The sequence below is a fragment of the Hypanus sabinus genome, chromosome 26 (genome assembly GCF_030144855.1).
Source record: "Hypanus sabinus isolate sHypSab1 chromosome 26, sHypSab1.hap1, whole genome shotgun sequence".
In the NCBI taxonomy this organism is placed as follows: domain Eukaryota; kingdom Metazoa; phylum Chordata; class Chondrichthyes; order Myliobatiformes; family Dasyatidae; genus Hypanus; species Hypanus sabinus.
Window position 1 is genome coordinate 11,113,130 of NC_082731.1, and position 17,906 is coordinate 11,131,035.

The window sequence follows — 17,906 nt, forward strand, 5'->3', positions numbered from 1 at the left end:
TTGCTTTATACATGTTTGTAAATCTAGAATATCAGTATTCGTGCTGGATAGCGTTGTTGTGCGGTTCTTTATTTGCCTAGTAGGCTAGTCTTTTCTTATTAATTTAAACTACAAGGCGACATATTATAAACGTTTTTGTAGAGGTTTATCTTTGTCTCTCATTGTTTCATGACTAAGTGTAAATGTAATGGAGTAACGTGAATGTGTTAATCTCTATTTAATTAGCGCGAATTATATGCAGAATTCAAAGGGTTAGAATCGGCAGTTTGACAAGTCATTCGGTGAGAATAATGTGTGAACACAGAGGTCTTTTCTTTTGCATGGGAAAGCTTCAGTCTACTCTTACTGTATGTGATAACAATGAAAAACAGCGGCTCCGCGCAGTGTTCTGGGCTCATTAGGCTGCAGATTGTCTCAAACTCGGTGAGCAGAGACTCTGTGTTGCCAACTGAGAATGTAAGCTTGCTAATAAACAGTATGTACTTTAAAGCAAACTGTGTTTGACAGTTATTTCTTGCGTCTGAACGCAAAGGCCTGTGATAGAGAGGCAGATCGACACGTGAGCGAGGAGAGCTCGTTTCAGGGTCTAGCTTATTTGTTTGGAAGCATGTGTGTGCCAAAGTCAGTGTATCTCTTAGTTAAGATGAGACGTATTTATTCATATTTTTGATGTGTATAATGTACAGGGTGGGTGGGATTCTAATGTTCGTATTTTTTAAAATTGCCTCTACCATATTGGTTTTGTATGTTTTGTTTTATTTTCAAACTAAAAACGTAACAAGAGTGTGGACTGAAATCAACCTGAGACTATGCCAGCAATACGGTGTTTTTTTTTTAAATACATTTTGTCATTTTTATTTTGATACCCTCTTCCTGCATGAAAACATCCAACACAGATAAAGGAATTGAAGACTTGAAAACGTATTTCTTTTCCTGGTGTGTATTTTTTCCCCAGGCTACAAAATGTGGGTGGAGGCTATCACTAATGTTAATCACTCAAGGCCTGACATATGCTGCAGGATTTGTTGGAATTCATCTGAATTAAAGTTACACAGCAGCTAGCCCTGGGTGGAAATCAGTTATTAGCGAGGGTGCCGTGCACTTGTGCAGCATCAGAGGGCAGTTTATCTATAGATAAATCCATTTGCTGGATGGCTTCTGATTTTAATATAAGCTTTCAATGCTTGCAAACAAAGAACTTCACTGTATGGTGAAGGGTAAATTTTAATGCTTGTCGAATGTCTCTCCACCATGGCCTCAGAAGTGACTGCAGGAGTTTTGATTATACAGTGGAAATACAACTGTGGAAGCATGAAAGTTACGTCAATACGGGGGGGGGGGGTGGGACTCGTGATGAGTGATGACAACTGGTGATTGGTTTTGGTTTGGTGTTTTGAGTTGCTGCTAATGAATTGGTTCATTTCTGCAGCATTTTGTATCAGTGGAAAGGGTATAAAGTAGAGCAGCCTGAGAACATGGGGGTAGATTTTCGGAGTTTCACCGACAGGCTGCTTATGAGCTGCAACGTGGACTGGCATAACGGGAGGTGTGCTGCAATGAGGGGGACTCGTGCATACCTGGACAAGTATTTTAATGCTTACTCTGTTCTGTCCTAATAACGACAGCTTCAAGTAATAATTTGTGTTTGTGTCTTCCTGCCTTTCCAAGCTGGTGCCAAGAACCCTTATCTGTGACAAACAAATATATCCCAGGAACAGGCAATTTGGCATAGGATGAATGAGCTGAACATGATGCAAAATTAAACTAATCCCTTCTGCCTGTACCCATATCCCTGTAGCCATGCATATTCATGTATTTGTCTACAAACCTCTTAAGCACCACTATCGTAACTGCTTCCACCACCACCCCCGCCAAAGTGTTCCAGGAATCCACAACTCACTCCAAAAAAAACTTGCCCCTCTAATTGTTAAACATTCCTAGTCCTGCCTTATGGTATTTAACAATTTTACCTGGGGGGGGGGGGAGAGGAAGTTTCTGAATGTTTCCTTATAATTCCACGTAATTTGCTTCCATCAGTTTATCACAATGTTTTGAGAAGAACAGCAGCTAAACAGGCCCATCAGCCATCTAGTCTATGGCATTTAACTGCCTACTTCAAACGACTGGCACCTTGATGATAGTTCTCCAGTTCCCTACTATCTATATACCTATCCAAACTTCTCTTGAACATTGAAATAGAGCTCACATGGACTACTTGTGCTGGCAGCTCGTTCCACAGTCTTCCAACCCTCTGAGTGAAGAAATTTCCCCTCATATCCCCCTTAAACTTTTCACCTTTCACAATTAAGCCATGACTTCTAGTACCACTTCACCTTACTTCTCAGATTAAAACTTAACTTAAAAAAGAGCTCCCTGATGCTTTGGTTGTTACTTACCTGGACAGATGTGTTATTGGATTGAATACATATGTGGAGTGATGGCATTTAAATGCTAACTGAGGGCTCAGAGATGCGAGGCACTTGAAAACAACATTTCATATACCGTCTGGGTAGTCTCCAGCCCCTTGGTATGAACATCGAATTTTCCTACTTCCAGTAATTCCCTCCCTTTCCCTTTCCCCATCCCACCTTCACACTGTCTCCTCTTCTAGCTGCCTGTCACCTCTCAGGACTCTGCCTTCTTCTACTACCCATAGTGTTTTCCCCTTAGATACCTTCTTCACCTCCCCCACCCTTTGATGTTTGCTCTGATTTGTTTTCCACCTTCCCCCCACCTTCTTAATAGGGCCCCTGCCCCCTCCTTCTTTAGTCCTGATAAGGCTCTTGACCTGAAACGTTGACTACTTCTTTCAACGGATGCTGCTCGACCTGCTGAGTTCATCTAACTTTGTCTTACGTCTTGATTTGACCACAGCATCTGCAGTGTACTTTGTTGGAGCACTTGATATCCTGCCTGACGAGATCCGCAGTCCCCCTAAAAGTTTCTGGCGAGAGGTTAGCAGAAGCAATGTCCTCTGACAATAGAATGTCAAGCAAATCAGCGAACCAATCATTTACTTGTTTGCTTGTTGTTAACAAGACAGCTCAGTGGTCCTCAAACAAATGGTATCGGTCTTCTGCTCTCATTGGGTTATACAGTGGCTTGCAAAAGTTTGGGCACCCCTAGTCAGAATTTCTGTTACTATGAATAGCTAAGCGAGTAAAAGATGACCTGATTTCCAAAAGGCATAACGTTAAAGAGGAGACATTTCCTGAACATTTTAAGCAAGATTACTTATTATTTCCAACTTTTACAGTTTCAAAGTAACAAAAAAAGAAAAGGGCTCGAAGCAAAAATGTTTGGGCACCCTGCATAGCCAGTACTTAGTGACACCCCCTCTGGCAAGTATCACAGCTTGTAAATGCTTTCTGTAGCTAGCTAAGGGTCTTTTGATTCTTGTTTGGGGGATTGTTGCCCATTCTTCCTTGCAAATGGCTTCTAGTTCTGTGAGATTCTTGGGCCGTCTAGCATGCACTGCTCTTTAGAGGTCTAGCCACAGATTTTCAATAATGTTTAGGTCGGGGGGCTGTGAGGGCCATGGCAAAACCTTCAGCTTACGCCTCGTGAGGTAGTCCACTGTGGATTTTGAGGTGTGTTTATGATCATTATCCTGTTGAAGAAGCCATCCTCTTTTCATCTTCAGCTTTTTTACAGATGGTGTGATGTTTGCTTTCAGAATTTGCTGGTATTTAATTGAATTCATTCTTCCCTCTACCAGTGAAATGTTCCGCATGCCTCTGGCTGCAACACAAGCCCAAAGTATGATCGATCCACCCCCATTCTTAACAGTTGGAGAGATGTTCTTTTCATGAAATTCTGCACCCTTTTTTCTCCGAACATACCTTTGCTCATTGTGGCCAAATAGTTCTTCTTTAACTTCATCAGTCCACAGGACTTGTTTCTAAAATGCATCAGGCTTGTTTAGGTGTTCCTTTGCAAACTTCTGTTGCAGAATTTTGTGGTGAGAATGCACGGAAGGTTTCTTCTGATGACTGTACCATGAAGGTCATATTTGTGCAGATGTCTCTGCATGGTAGAACAGTGCAACAGCACTCCAGAGTCTGCTAAATCTTCCTGAAGGTCTTTTGCAGTCAAACGGGGGTTTTGATTTGCCTTTCTAGCAATCCTATGAGCAGTTCTCACAGAAAGTTTCCTTGGTCTTCCAGACTACAACTTAACCTCCACTGTTCCTGCTAACTGTCATTTCTTAATTACTTTATGAACTAAGGAAAAAGTTACCTGAAAACGCTTTGCTATCTTCTTATCTCCTTTTTCTGCTTTGTGGGCATCATTTATTTTAATTTACAGACTGATTGGCAGTTGCTTAGAGGAACTGATGGCTATTGATTGTTGGGACAAGGTATCAGGGTATTTATAAAGCTTTGCAATTTAAATCACCTGGCCTTTCCTGACAATAACTGTGATCAAACCGTAGCCCTAACAAACTAATTATGGTCTGAGACCTTGGTAAAAATTATCTGAGAACCTAAATCTCTTGGGGTGCACAAACTTTTGCATGGTGATCCTTTCCTTTTGTCACTCCAAAATTGTACAAGAGAAAAATAATACACCAATCTTGCTTAAAATGTTGGAAAGAATGTTTCATCTTTAACTTATGACTTTTAGAGATCAGTTCATCTTCTGCTCACTTAACTGTTCACAGTAACAGAAATTTTGACGAGGGGTGCCCAAACTTTTGCATGCCACTGTACATATTTGCCTGTACACTACTGTAGTGAACCAGAACAGAACACTTTTCCTTTTCCACGCCAACGTCTAAATGCCTGCCTTGTGGGCATTTTCCTACCAAGCCTCATGCTCCGTTTGTAAACATCAATCAGCAGACCTGCATCTGTACACTGCATTGTAACAGCAGGGCAAAAGTCTCATGCTCAGGAAATTCTGATTAACTCTAGTGCCGTTGAATACTCAAATCTGCAACTTCAGGCCTTCCTTAACAGATTAGCGTTGTTCATCACGTATATTCTAAAAAAAAAATGGAATATGACATTTGCATCAACTCCACTTAGATCATAAGACAGAGAAGCACAGTGTCATTCGGCTTATAGACTCCTTGCTGCCATTTCTTCATATCTGATTTATTATCCCTCTCAACATCCTCCTGCCTTCTCCTCAGAACCGTTGACATCCTTATTAATCAAGAGCCTCAACTTCTGCTTAAATATACCCAATAACTTGCCTCTACATCCATCTGCAGTAATGAACTCCACAGATTTACTACCCTCTGGCTAGAGAAATTCCTTATCATCTCTGCTGTCAACGACCAACCTTCAATTCTGATGCTGTGTCCTCTGGGGGTAGACTTGCTCACTATAGCAAACATCTTCTGTCTTTTATGGCAGTTGGCAGACCAATTAAAGTTTCATTACCAATAGCAAACATCCTCTCAACATTCCTATTATCCAGGCCTTTCAATATTCTATAAGTTTCACTGAGATCCTACCCCTTATTCTTCTAAACTTCAGTGAGCACAGGCCCAGTGTCATCAAATGCTTCCCATATGTTAGTTCCTTCATCCTCAGAATCATTCTCGTGAAATTCCTCTGGACCTTCTCCAATACCAGCATACCTTTTCTTAGATAAGAAGCCCAAACTGCTTACAATACTCCTTGCATCATCTAACCAACATCTTATAAAGCCTTAGCATTACATCCTTGCTTTGATGTTCTAGTGCTCTTGAAGTTAATGGTAACATTGCATTTGCCTTCCTTACCACCGACTCAACTTATGGAAACTTAACTCAAGTTAAGGAAAAACTTCTTCTCCCAGAGAGTTGTGGGGGTCTGGAATGCACTGCCTCGGAAGGTAGTGGAGCCCAATTCTCTGGATGCTTTCAAGAAGGAGCTAGATAGGTATCTTATGGATAGGGGAATAAAGGGATATGGGGACAAGGCAGGAACCGGGTATTGATAGTAGTTGATCAGCCATGATCTCAAAATGGTGGTGCAGGCTCAAAGGGCCAAATGGTCTACTTCTGCACCTATTATCTATTGTCTATTGTCTAACTTACAAGTTAACTTTTAGGGAATCCTGCAAGGAGATTCAGAAGTCTGTTTGCACCTTGGATTGCTGAACCTTTTTTCACCATTTAGAAAATAGTTTATGCCTTTATTCTTTCTACAAAAGTGCATGACCATACAATTCCATTTACCACTTATTTTCCATTCTCCTAATCCACCTAAAGTCATTCTGCAAATTCCCTGCTTCCTCAACACTACTGGCCCTTCTACTTATCTTTAGCATCAGCAAACTAGGCCACAAGGTTATCAATTTTGTCATCCAAGTTACTGACATACGATGTGAAAGAAGTGATCCCTCACCAGCCACCATGCAACTCCAGGAGTACCTGCAACCAACTAGGGGAAAAAAACACTTATTCCCATCCTTTGCCTCCTGTCAATCAGCCAGCCAGTCTTCTGTCCATGCTAGTATCCTTCCCATAATACCATGGGCTCCTAACTTTTTCAGCTGCCTCATGCAGCACTTTGTCAAAGACCTTCTGAAAATCCAATTAAACAACATCCACTTTCTCTCCTTTGTCTATCCTCCCTTTTTTCACAAAAACAATTCCAATAGATTTGTCAGCCAAGATTTACTCTCCAGAAATCATGCAGACTTTGGCCTATTTTATCATCTGTCTCTAAGTACTGTGAAACTTCATTCTTAATATAGACTCCAACACCTTCCCAACCACTGAGGTCTCATGAACTAGCCTATAATTTACTTTCTTCTGTCTCCCTCCTTTCTTGAAAAGTGGAATGACATTTGCAAGTTTGCAACCCTCCGGAAAAATGCAGAATCCATTGATTCTCGAAATGCCTTCACAATTTCTTCACCACCTCTTCCAGATCCCTGGTGCTTGTAACAATCTAGTTCATGTGACTTACCTATCATTAGACCTTATTTTTTTCCAAGCAGTTTCTTGCTAGTAATGGCCACTTTACTCAGCTCTGGCCCTGATACTTCTGAACTTTCAGCATACTGTTAGTAACTTTCACAGTGAAAACTGTTGCTAGGTACTTATTCAGTTCTTCCGCCATTTCCTTGTCCCCCATTACTACCTCTCCAGTGTCATTTTCCAGCAGTCCTCTATCTACTGTTGCCTCTCTTTTACACTTTATATATCTGAAGAAACTTTTGGTACCCTTTTTAATATTATTGGATAGCTGAACTTCATATTCCATTCTTCCTCTTTTATGATATTTTTAGTTGCCTTCTGTTGGTTTTCAAAAGTTTCCCAATCCTCTAACTTTCCACAAATTTTTCTTCTATTATAAGCCTTCTCTTTGGCTGATAAAGGGTCTCGACCTGAAATGTTGACTGTACTTCTGCCTATAGATGCTGCTTGGCCTGCTGTGTTCCACCAGCATTGTGTGTGTGTGTGTGTGTTGCTTGAATTTCCAACATCTTCAGATCTCCTCGTGTTTGCGTCTTTGGCATTTATGTTGACTTTGACCTCGTCAGCCACAGTTCTGCTATCCTGCCATTAGAATACCTCCTCTCCCTTGTAATGTATCTATCCTGCACCTTCTAAATTGCTCCCAGATTCTTCAGCCATTGCTGCTGTTGCACCATCCCTGCAACTGTTTCCTTCCAATTGTTACATACCCCATAACTGGGTTGTCAAACCAGCAGAAATGGAAGCTCGTTGGAGTATGTAATTAATAGAAACTAATAAAGTTTATTAGTAAAATAAGTAATACAGTACACCAGATGCAAGGATATAAATGTAACAGGTTAGCAATGATAATATACACATATACACAGAAAAATGGGAATAGGAATCAGCCAAGCTCTATTGAAGTCTAGGGGTAAATGATCAGTCTTCAGGTGAAGCAGAGTTCAGTTCAGTTTATGGCAGTTCGAGGTAGTTGTTGTGGTACTGTTGGGGAGATGGAGAGGGAGAGAGAGAGATGGAGAGAGAGAGAGGGAGAGAAAGAGATGGAGGGAGAGAGAGGGAGGGAGAGAGAGGGAGAGAGGGAGAGAGAGGGAGGGAGGGAGAGAGGGTGGGAGAGAGAGGGAGGGAGAGAGAAGGAGAGAGAGAGGGAGGGAGAGAGAAGGAGAGAGAGAGAGGGAGAGAGAGAGAGAGAGAGAGAGAGAGAGAGAGAGAGAGAGTGAAAGGTACAGCTGAAATTTCAGGCAAACCTTCCGTTGTCTTCTTGGCCCATTGTGGTCACCCACTGTGACCCCTCCATTCCAGAAGCGACCATTCTTCTGTGGTGAACCTGTCACCCAGCAAAGGGTGGACACACAGCAGGTCCCCACTGGTCATACCTTTACACCCTCTGGCCGATTCCCGCGAATCGGTCCTCCAGAATCCCACCAACTTGTGCGGGCACAATGCTCTCTTCAGGGTCTTGTGGCGTGTATGACTATGTCTTAGCAAACCCGCAATTTTTTGCCCCCCTGATGAGGCATCACCTGTCCATCAAACTTCACCACTTCCTTTAATCTCAGCAGGAGTGTTAATGAGCAGTTCATGTTCAAAGCAAAATGTCCGTGGCAGTATCACTGCAGATGCCAAAATACTGAATTATGTGTCTCTGTCCTTATCTGTATCCTATTAGCATTTTGACTGACTCTCCTTTATCTCTTTCTCTGTCTCTCTCTCTCTCTCTCTCTCTTCCTCCCTCTCTCTCTCTCTCTCTCTCTCTCTCTCTCTCTCTCTCTCTCTCTCTCTCTCTCTCTCTCTCTCTCTCTCTCTCTCTCTCTCTCTCTCTCTCTCTCTCTCTCTCTCTCTCTCTCTCTCTCTCTCGCTATCTCTCTCTCGCTATCTCTTTCTCATTAGCAGTTTGGATGGCTCTCTTTCATCTCTCTCTTATTCAGCAGCATGTTCTGCAGCTCTGCTTTGCTTCACACATTATACATAATTTTGGCCAGCCCATCACTCATGATTCTGTAATTCCATTTACTCCACAGTAAGAATGATACATTTGAGTCCAGTTTTCCTTCTCAGTTGCAGGGTGAATTCTATCATATTATGATCACTGGCCCCTAAGGTTCCTTTACCTTAAGCACTCTAATGAATTCCAGTTCATTACACAACACTCAATCCAGAATAGCTAATGCCCTAGTGGGCTCTACCATGAGCTGTTCTAAAAAGCCAACTCATAGGCATTCTATAAATTTCTCCTCTTGGGATCCAGCACCAACTTCATTTACCTAATCTACCTGCATATTGAAATCCTCCATGACAATCAAAATGTTGTCCTTGTAACATGCATTTTCTTATTTCCTATTGTAATTTGTAGACCACATCCTGGCTGCAGTTTGAGGCCTGTATGTAACTCCTATTAGCATCTTTTTACCCTTGCAGTTTGTTACATCTACCCACAACAATTCAACACCTTCTAATCCTATATCAGCTCTTTCTAATGATTTGATTTTATTTTTCCCCCCCAAAAGAGCCATCCATCCCCTCTGCCTTCCTCCCTGTTCTTTTGATACAATGTGTATCCTTGGCCATTAAGCTCCCAACTATAATCTTCTTTCAGCCACATTTCGTGATGCCAATATGTAATTGTGTTACAAGTTCATCTACTTATTCAATACACTGTATGCTTTCAAATATAACATTCAATCCTGTATTCATCATCATTTTATCATCCTGATTTTACATTATAGCTCAATTTTCCCTATCATCAGCCTCTCCTTGCTAGCAGTCTCCGTACACATTGCCTCTTTTTGTAAACCAACTACCCCAACCCTATCTCTATCACTCCAATTCCTAACCTGCTGCCAAATTAGTTTAAACCCTCCTGAAAAGCTCCCGCAAGCCTGCCTGAAAGGATTTTGATCCCTCTTGGGTTCAGGTGTAAGCTATCCCCTTTGTATTGGTTGTATCTTTGCCAGAAGAGATCCCAACGGTCTAGCAATCTGAACCCCTGCCCGTTGCTCCAGCTACATATTAGTTTGCCAAATCATCCAATTCCTACCCTCACTAGCAGCACAGGCAGCAGTCCAGAAATGACTAAATTGGAGGTCCTGCTTCTCGACTTTCTAACTAGCAACCTAAAATCTCTCTTCAGGACCTCCTCTGCTTTTGTTATGCATGTCATTGTTTGAAATGAAGTGAATTTTGGTTTATTGTCATTTAGAAACCACAACTGCAATGCAGTTAAAAAATGAAACAATGTTCCTCCGGAATGATATCTCAAAAGCACACGCCAAAAACAGATTACACCAGGAAATCCACATAATGTTTGGCAATCCCCAAATCTAGAGTCCAGAGAGGCTGCTGCGTATTAATATCATGCTACCATCTTAGGGTGTTCCATGGAAAGGAGCTCCAAACCCACCAGACAAAACAGGACTACCCAGACACACCAAGGCAGGAGACCAACTCTACCACCCAACAAACCAAACACTCAAGCTACAAGACCAACACAAAACCACATAGTTACATATAGTTAACATATAGTTACAACAGTCCAAACAATACCATAATTGATAAAAAAAACAGACCATGGGCACAGTACAAATAAAAGACAAGAAGTTCAAAAGAAACCACCACACAGTTTCCACAAGTCCTCAGAATCACGATTGACCTGTCATCCCATGCAGATGGCAGAAGGGAATACCCCCGCTATAGACATCCATGGCGCCACCGTACTCAGCCTTGCAGACACAACACACAATGAAACTACCAATACATAGCAAAACTTCTAGCTGCTCACAACCCTGCCCCCTTTAGAATGCTGTGGATCTGATCTGAGACATCCCTGTACCTGGACTTGGAGGAAACATTCCATCCATGCGTCACCATCATGTCCACAGAATCTCATCTTGATTCCTCTAACTATGGAATCTCCAGTCTCTACTCAGTCCTCTTCAGCTCTCTTCTCTTTTGACCCACAGCATCAGATTCAATGCTAGAGACCGATGGGCCATTCCCCTCAACTATATCCAAAGTGGGATACTTGTTGAGGGAAATGGCCACAGGAGTACTCTGCACCGGCCTTTCTTCTCCTGACAGTCACCCATCTACCTGCCTCCTGCAACCGAGGGTGACCACCACCCTGTGGCTCCATTATGAGCTGAAGGTCATAAAGAAGCAGCTCAGGTTCCTTAACACATTCTCTGAGGGGATGTAGCTCAGTGCACCTGCTGCAGATGTAGTAACTGTGCCCTAACAGGAAAGTCCATAAGACCATCGAGTCTCTGCCAAGCCATCACAGCTGACCCCAGATCCCACTCAACCCCATACACCTGCCTTCTTGCCATATCCTTTGCCCTGACCGATCTGAAAATGATCAACCTCCCCTTAAAAATATGCATGGACTTGGCCTCCAGCACAGTCTGTGGCAGAGCATTCATAGATATACTATTCTCTGGCTGAAAAATAAATCCTCCTTGAACCTCTAAAGGGTTGCCCCTCGATTTTTAATCTGTGCCCTCTGGTTCCTACTGTAGGAAACATCCTCTCAACATCCATCCTATCTAGATCTTTCAATGTTCGGTAGGTTTCAATGAGATCCCCACATATCCTTTTATATTCCACTGTGTGCAGGCTGAAAGCTCCCAAATGCTCTTCATATGTTAACCACTTCATTACCTGGAATCATTCTCGTGAACCTCATCGGGACTTTCTCCAATGACAACACATCTTTTCTTTATGTGTGCAAACATTTTGGTTTGTGTGTTATGTGTGATATGTTTTGTGGGTGTACATGGTCCAGAGGAACAATTGTTTTGTTTGAATATACATATAGTCAGGAACAATAAACTTGAACTTAACCACTACACTACTGTGCTGTCCTCAGAATGTCCTCTGCCCACTCAGCTATCCTGCTTGCTCCTTCGGGTTGTTACGGAGATAATCCTAGTTTCACCATGAAGAAACAACCTTACCAAATAGGGTTCTATTGGAAAACATGCAGTCAGCCACAAATGAATTGATACCATAACATGAAAGTGACTATTTGGCCCATTTTATGCACAACTAATCCCGCGAGTACCACTCAAGAATTTGCAAGGATTTTACCTTAAGAATGCCAAACCCAGATGATGTGGCCTGTTCACTTTTGCCTCTGACACCTCCACTCACTGAAGGAAGGCTCTCAAGATATGGGATTTATGCCACATAGTCAAAGTGCCTAACTTTTGCAATTTTTTGGGACAATAGAGAAAAGCTGATGGTCTCCATCTTCCAGATATTTAACACCTATGATCTTGCACACTGTGTGACAGAATTAAAGATGGTTTTGACCATCTGGAGGAACTCAGTTGGCCAATCAACATCCATGGAGGCAAATTTATGTTTTGGATTGAGATTCTGCATCAGACCGAGTATGTTGGGAGGAGATAGGCAGTAGAAAAATGTGAGAGGGAGGGCAGAGGCATTGTCTGGCAGATAAGTCAAAGGTCAAAGTTCTTGATACATCCAGAAGTCAGAGGTCTGAAGTCTGCAATTATGTGACTGCAGGCCTGGGCCAAAAACTGGAGGTTGGAGGCCTAATCTCTGCAAGTCTGAAAGTCCCTGGCCTATGACTTCAGAGATAACTTTTGCTTGGTTGGGTGGGAAAGGGGTTTGTTTTTCTGTTGTGTTGTTTTATTACTGTTGTTGCTTGTGTTGTTCTGATGACAATTTAGGCATGCTTTGTTGACACCAGAATGTGTTGTGACACTTGCCAGCACATTCATAAGTAGTGTTGGGTGTTAACATAAAAGATGCATTTCATTGTATGTTTCAAAGTACTGCATATACCGTAAGTACATGAATCTGAGTCTGAATATGAGGGACCAGGTGATATGGGGCTGGAGGACAGATAGAACCACGTGCTGGATCCTGGTTCAAGTGTTGCCTCTCTGGTGTCAGGGCTAAGGTATCTCTGAGGGCGTTCTGAAAAGGCAAGGTGAACAACACATTTTGTTGCATGTTTCCATGTACAGTCCACATGACAAAGCTAATTTTTAAGTAAGGAAGGTGATACATGTAACCATATAAGGAAGGGAAGATGGACAGGTGAAACAATTCAGGGGAGGGGTAAGAGACTCAACTGGTATAGTGTGTGGGTGATGGGCAGGTGGAATGAGTTGGGGGAATGGAAAATTTGGGTGGATCAGGAGTACAGGCAGTGCAGCTTATCCTGGAAGTGGAAAAGTCAATGTTCATACCACTGGATTTTAGATGACCCCAGTGGAATACAAAAGCCTATTCCTTCCAATAGTGTAAAAGAGAGGCAAGACTGGATATTGGACCACTAGAAAACAATGCTGGAGTGTTAGTAATGGGGGACAGGGAAATGCAGAGGAACTGAATAAGTATTTTGCATCAGTTTTCACTGTGGAAGATGCTAGCACCATGGTGGAAGTTCCAGGTGTCAGAAAGCAAGAAGTGTGTTGTCACCATATCTAGAATGAAGGTTCTTGGGAAACTGAAAGGCCTGAAAGTAGATAAGTGACCTGGACCAGTTGGTGTACACCTCAGAGTTCTGAAAGAGATGGCTGAAGGGATTGTAGTGACATTAGTAATGATCTTTCAAGAATCACTAGTTCCTGAGGACCATAAAATTGCAAATGTCACTCCATTCTTCAAGAATGGAGAGAGGCAGAAGAAAGATAATTATAGGCCAGTTAATCAGACCTCGGCTGGCTGGTGGCCTAGTGGCATTAGCGCTGGATTTCGGGGCAACAGGTCCCAAGGTTGAATCCAGCTGGCTCTCTTGCATGCTGGATTTCCATCCATGCTGGGTTGAGCATTGAGCTAGCAACTCGACCTCCTAAAACAAAAAAGGAGATGCTAAAGAAACACCACATGATGAGCAATCACCAAAAAAGATCAGTACAAAAAGCTTGTCCTGATGGTGCCCTGATGTCTCCACCAGGAGTTAAGGGCATCTTCTTCTTCTTCTAATCAGACCTCAGTGTCTGGGAAGATGTTAGAGTCAATTGCAAAGGATATAGTTTTTGGGTACTGGGAGGCAGTAGTCACTATGGTTTCCTCAAGGGAAAATCTTTCCTGACAAATCAATTGGAATTCTTTGAAGAAATAACAAGGATAGACAAAGGAGAATCAGTTAATGCTATGTATTTGGATTTTCAGAAGGCCTTGGCAAGGTACCACATGAGACTGCTTAACAAGCTATGAGCCCATGGTATTGCCGGGCAGATTCTAGCCTGGATAAAGCAGTGGCTGATAGGCAGGAAACGAAGACTGGTAATAGACTGGTAATTAAGGGAGCATTTTGTGGTTGGCTGTCAGTGGCCAGTGGGTTGCACAGGGGTCTGTGTTGAGACAGATTATTTTAAGTTATATGTTAATAATTTGGATGATGGAATTGATAGATTTGATGCAAAGTTTGCAGATGGTATGAAGACAGGCGGAGTAGCAGGTTGTTTTGAAAAATTAGAGAGGCCACAGAAGGACTTAGACAAATTAGGAGAATGGACAAAGAGGTGACAGATGAAATACAATGTCTGGAAAGGTATGGTCATTCACTTTGGTAGAAGATATGAAAGGGTTGACTGTTTTTTAAATGGAGAGAAAATACAGATACTGAGGTGCAAAGAGACATGAGTGTCCTTGTGTAGGATTCCCTAAAGGTTAGTGTGCAGGTTGAGTCTGTCGGGATGAAGCCAAATGTGATGTTAGCATTCATTTCAAGAGGACTAGGATATAAAAGCAATAATGTAATATTGAAACTTTATAAAGCACTGGTGAGGCTTCACTTGGAGTATTGTGAGCAGTTGTGGGCCTCTTAACTTAGAAAGGATGTACTGAAACTGGAGAGTGTTCAAAGGAAGCTCACAAAAATGATTCCAAGTTTGAATGGCTTGTCATATGAAGAGTGCTTGATGGCTCTGGGCCTGTATTCACTGGAATTCAGAAGAATGAGGGGTGACCTTATTGAAACCTATCAAATGATGAAAGGCCTTAATAGAGTGGATGTGGAGAGAATATTTCCTATGGTGGGAGAATCCAGGAGCAGAGGACATAGCCCCAGAATAGAGGGGCATCTCTTTAGGATGGAGATGCGGGGGAATTTAAATGTAAATGTAGTTTACTTCTGCATGAAGGGGAGGTGAAACCAACAATTAAAACATCTACTTGGTTAATGTAGCAGCAAAATTGGAATAAGGAAAGAAAGGACGACCTTTATATAAAATTCAGAGGACTGACATGATGAGGGCATTTGCAGAGAGTGCATCAATGAAGAAACAATGCAGCAGATGTTATCTGAGTGCAGATCCCATGAGGTAAAAAGGAAATATCTAATGGTTAAATTGAGATCTTTGGAACAGGCGCATGCATAGTCTGTTGGGGTATCACTGACTTTTTGATGTGAGATGGGAATTAAATGGGTATACACCCTGTCAATTTGCTTCCCACTACATGCCACTAGGTGGCAGTAATGCACCTTTGTTTGGTCTGCAAGCTGCCATTAAACATTGGAAGGAGAAAGAGAAAATATCCATTCTGCCTGCACATAATTCATGTGCCTTCATTCTCTGTATATTCATCTGCCTATCTGAGAGCCTCTTAAACACCTCTATCATATCTGTTTCCAACAACAACTCTGGCAGCATATTTTAGGAACACACCACTTTCTGTAAGACTAGATGTGCCCCACACATCATATAGAGAACATTACAGCACCAAACAGGACAGGTCCTTTTGCGCAACAATGCTGTCTTTACCTTTTAACCAACTCTAAGATCAATCTAACCTTTCCCACCTGTATAGCTTTCTATTTTTCTATAATCCATATCACCCTTCCAGTTTCCTCTTCTAACCTAAAAGATACCTACTGTCTACTCTTGCGATGAGTTATAAGACATACTGTACAACAAGGAAACGGACTCCTCAGCACAACTCCTCCAGGTGACTGTGTTGATCAATGACGTAGTCTCAGCTGCCCACATTTGGCCCATAGCCCTCAAAACCTGTATCCATGTACTTACCGAGATGTCTTTTATATGTTGCTAATGTGTCACCTCAACATCTTTTTTGATAACTCATTCCAAATACGAACCAGTAATGTCCCTTTTAAATCTTTCACCTTTGCTTCACTCTCGTTTTTGGCACAGATTTCTGGGGGAAGGACAATGTGCTTTCACCATTTCTATGTCTGTCATGATCTTTTATATTTTTGTCAGATCACCCCATCAATCTCCGACATTGCAGAGAATAGAGTCCTAATCAACACAACCTCTCCCCACAACCCATCACTCCCCACCCTCCTCTCCCCATGTCCAGGCACCATCCAGTGAAATCTTTTCTGCACGCTTTCCAGTTTCATGACACCTTTTGTATAACAGGAAAACTAAAATACTTCAAATGCAACATCACCAATGTCCTATACAACTGCCTTATTTTTGCTACCCATTGTAACTTAGCTAGCTGCTCAAGATCTTTCTGAAATTTTTCATAACCTACCTTATTTACACCTTCAGTTTTAGCATCATTCACATTCACATCCAAATCACTTATATTAATTATAAATAACAATGGCCCCAGCACTGACCCCTGTGGGACACCACAAGACATTAGGCATAGGTGTCCAGTCTTGAAAACAACCCTCAATCATTTTCCATTTATCCTACCACTGAGCAATAATGAATCCAGTCTTAACTATGGATCATTGGAATAATGAAAAACATAGTTGTATTCCATTTGAAAAAATTACATATAATTTAAGAAATGAATATGATATATTTTGGAAAATTTGGCTCCCATACTTACAAAAGATAGGATTAAATACATAGGTCCTTTGAAGATAAAATTATGGTAATTGGGGAAAGTAAACAATAAATACCAAAATTATTTTGAACTCCATGGAGCATGTGGGGATCCTCCGATATCCGGGCAATCTTTTTCTTCTTTCTTTTTTCTTTCTTTAGTTAAGGGTTAAGGGGGAGGGTTAAGGAGAGGGGGAGGGTTAATATTATCTTTCTTATATTTTACTATTACATTTTTTGTTTGTAATTTCTAAAATTGAATAAATAAATATTTTTAAAAACTGAATCCAGTCCATGGTCTTGCCCAGGAGCCCATGCAATCAGACTTTCCAGAATTGACTGTCATGAGGGACCTTGCCAAAGGCCTTTCTAAAGTCCATCTACTCAATATCCACTGTCTTACTCTCAGCTATACACTTAGTAACATCAAAGCAATGCAAAAGATTTGTAAGATACTAAGTTCTGTGCATAAAGCTGTATTGACTCTCCTAATTCAGACCCCAGCTCTTCAAATGTTGATAGATATTATCCGTCAGAACTCCACTCAGCAATTTCCCTGTCATCAAAATCAGGATCACTGGGCTGTAGCTTCCTGGATCAATCTTGCTATATTTTTTAACAATGGTATCACATTATCCATTCTCCAATCCTCTGGAACCACACTCATGGCCAAAGATGAAACAAAAATCTCTGCAAGGGCCTCCACAATTTATTTTCCAGATTTCCACAAGGCTTGAGAATCCACCAGAGTAGCCCTGGGGATGTATCCACCATAAAGCTCTTTAGTGTCTCTAATAGCTCCTCTCCCTGCTGATCCAAAACAACACCACTAATTTCCACATTTCCTTCACTTCCATCATTTTCTCCATGTTAAGCAATGAAGAGAAACATCCATTAAACGAGTGTGTGTGATGTTGATGAAGGGCCTCAGTGCAGAATATCAAATGTTTATTCCCATAATTATTGTATTAAAAGCAACAAAAAAACAGAACGGTAACTTCTATTACCTGGGTGAACTCTCACAGTCGTTGAGTGACTCCTGCATCCCAAATATAGATTTATTTCCCAGCATATATGTTCTTAATCTTGGTTTGCCAGAAGCTGGCTAATGATTTTGAATTTGGTTCCGCACAATTCAGAAACTTACTCTCCAGGTTGTTCTTACCCATGTCGGTGAATTCCTTGAAATCTAACAATATGTATTT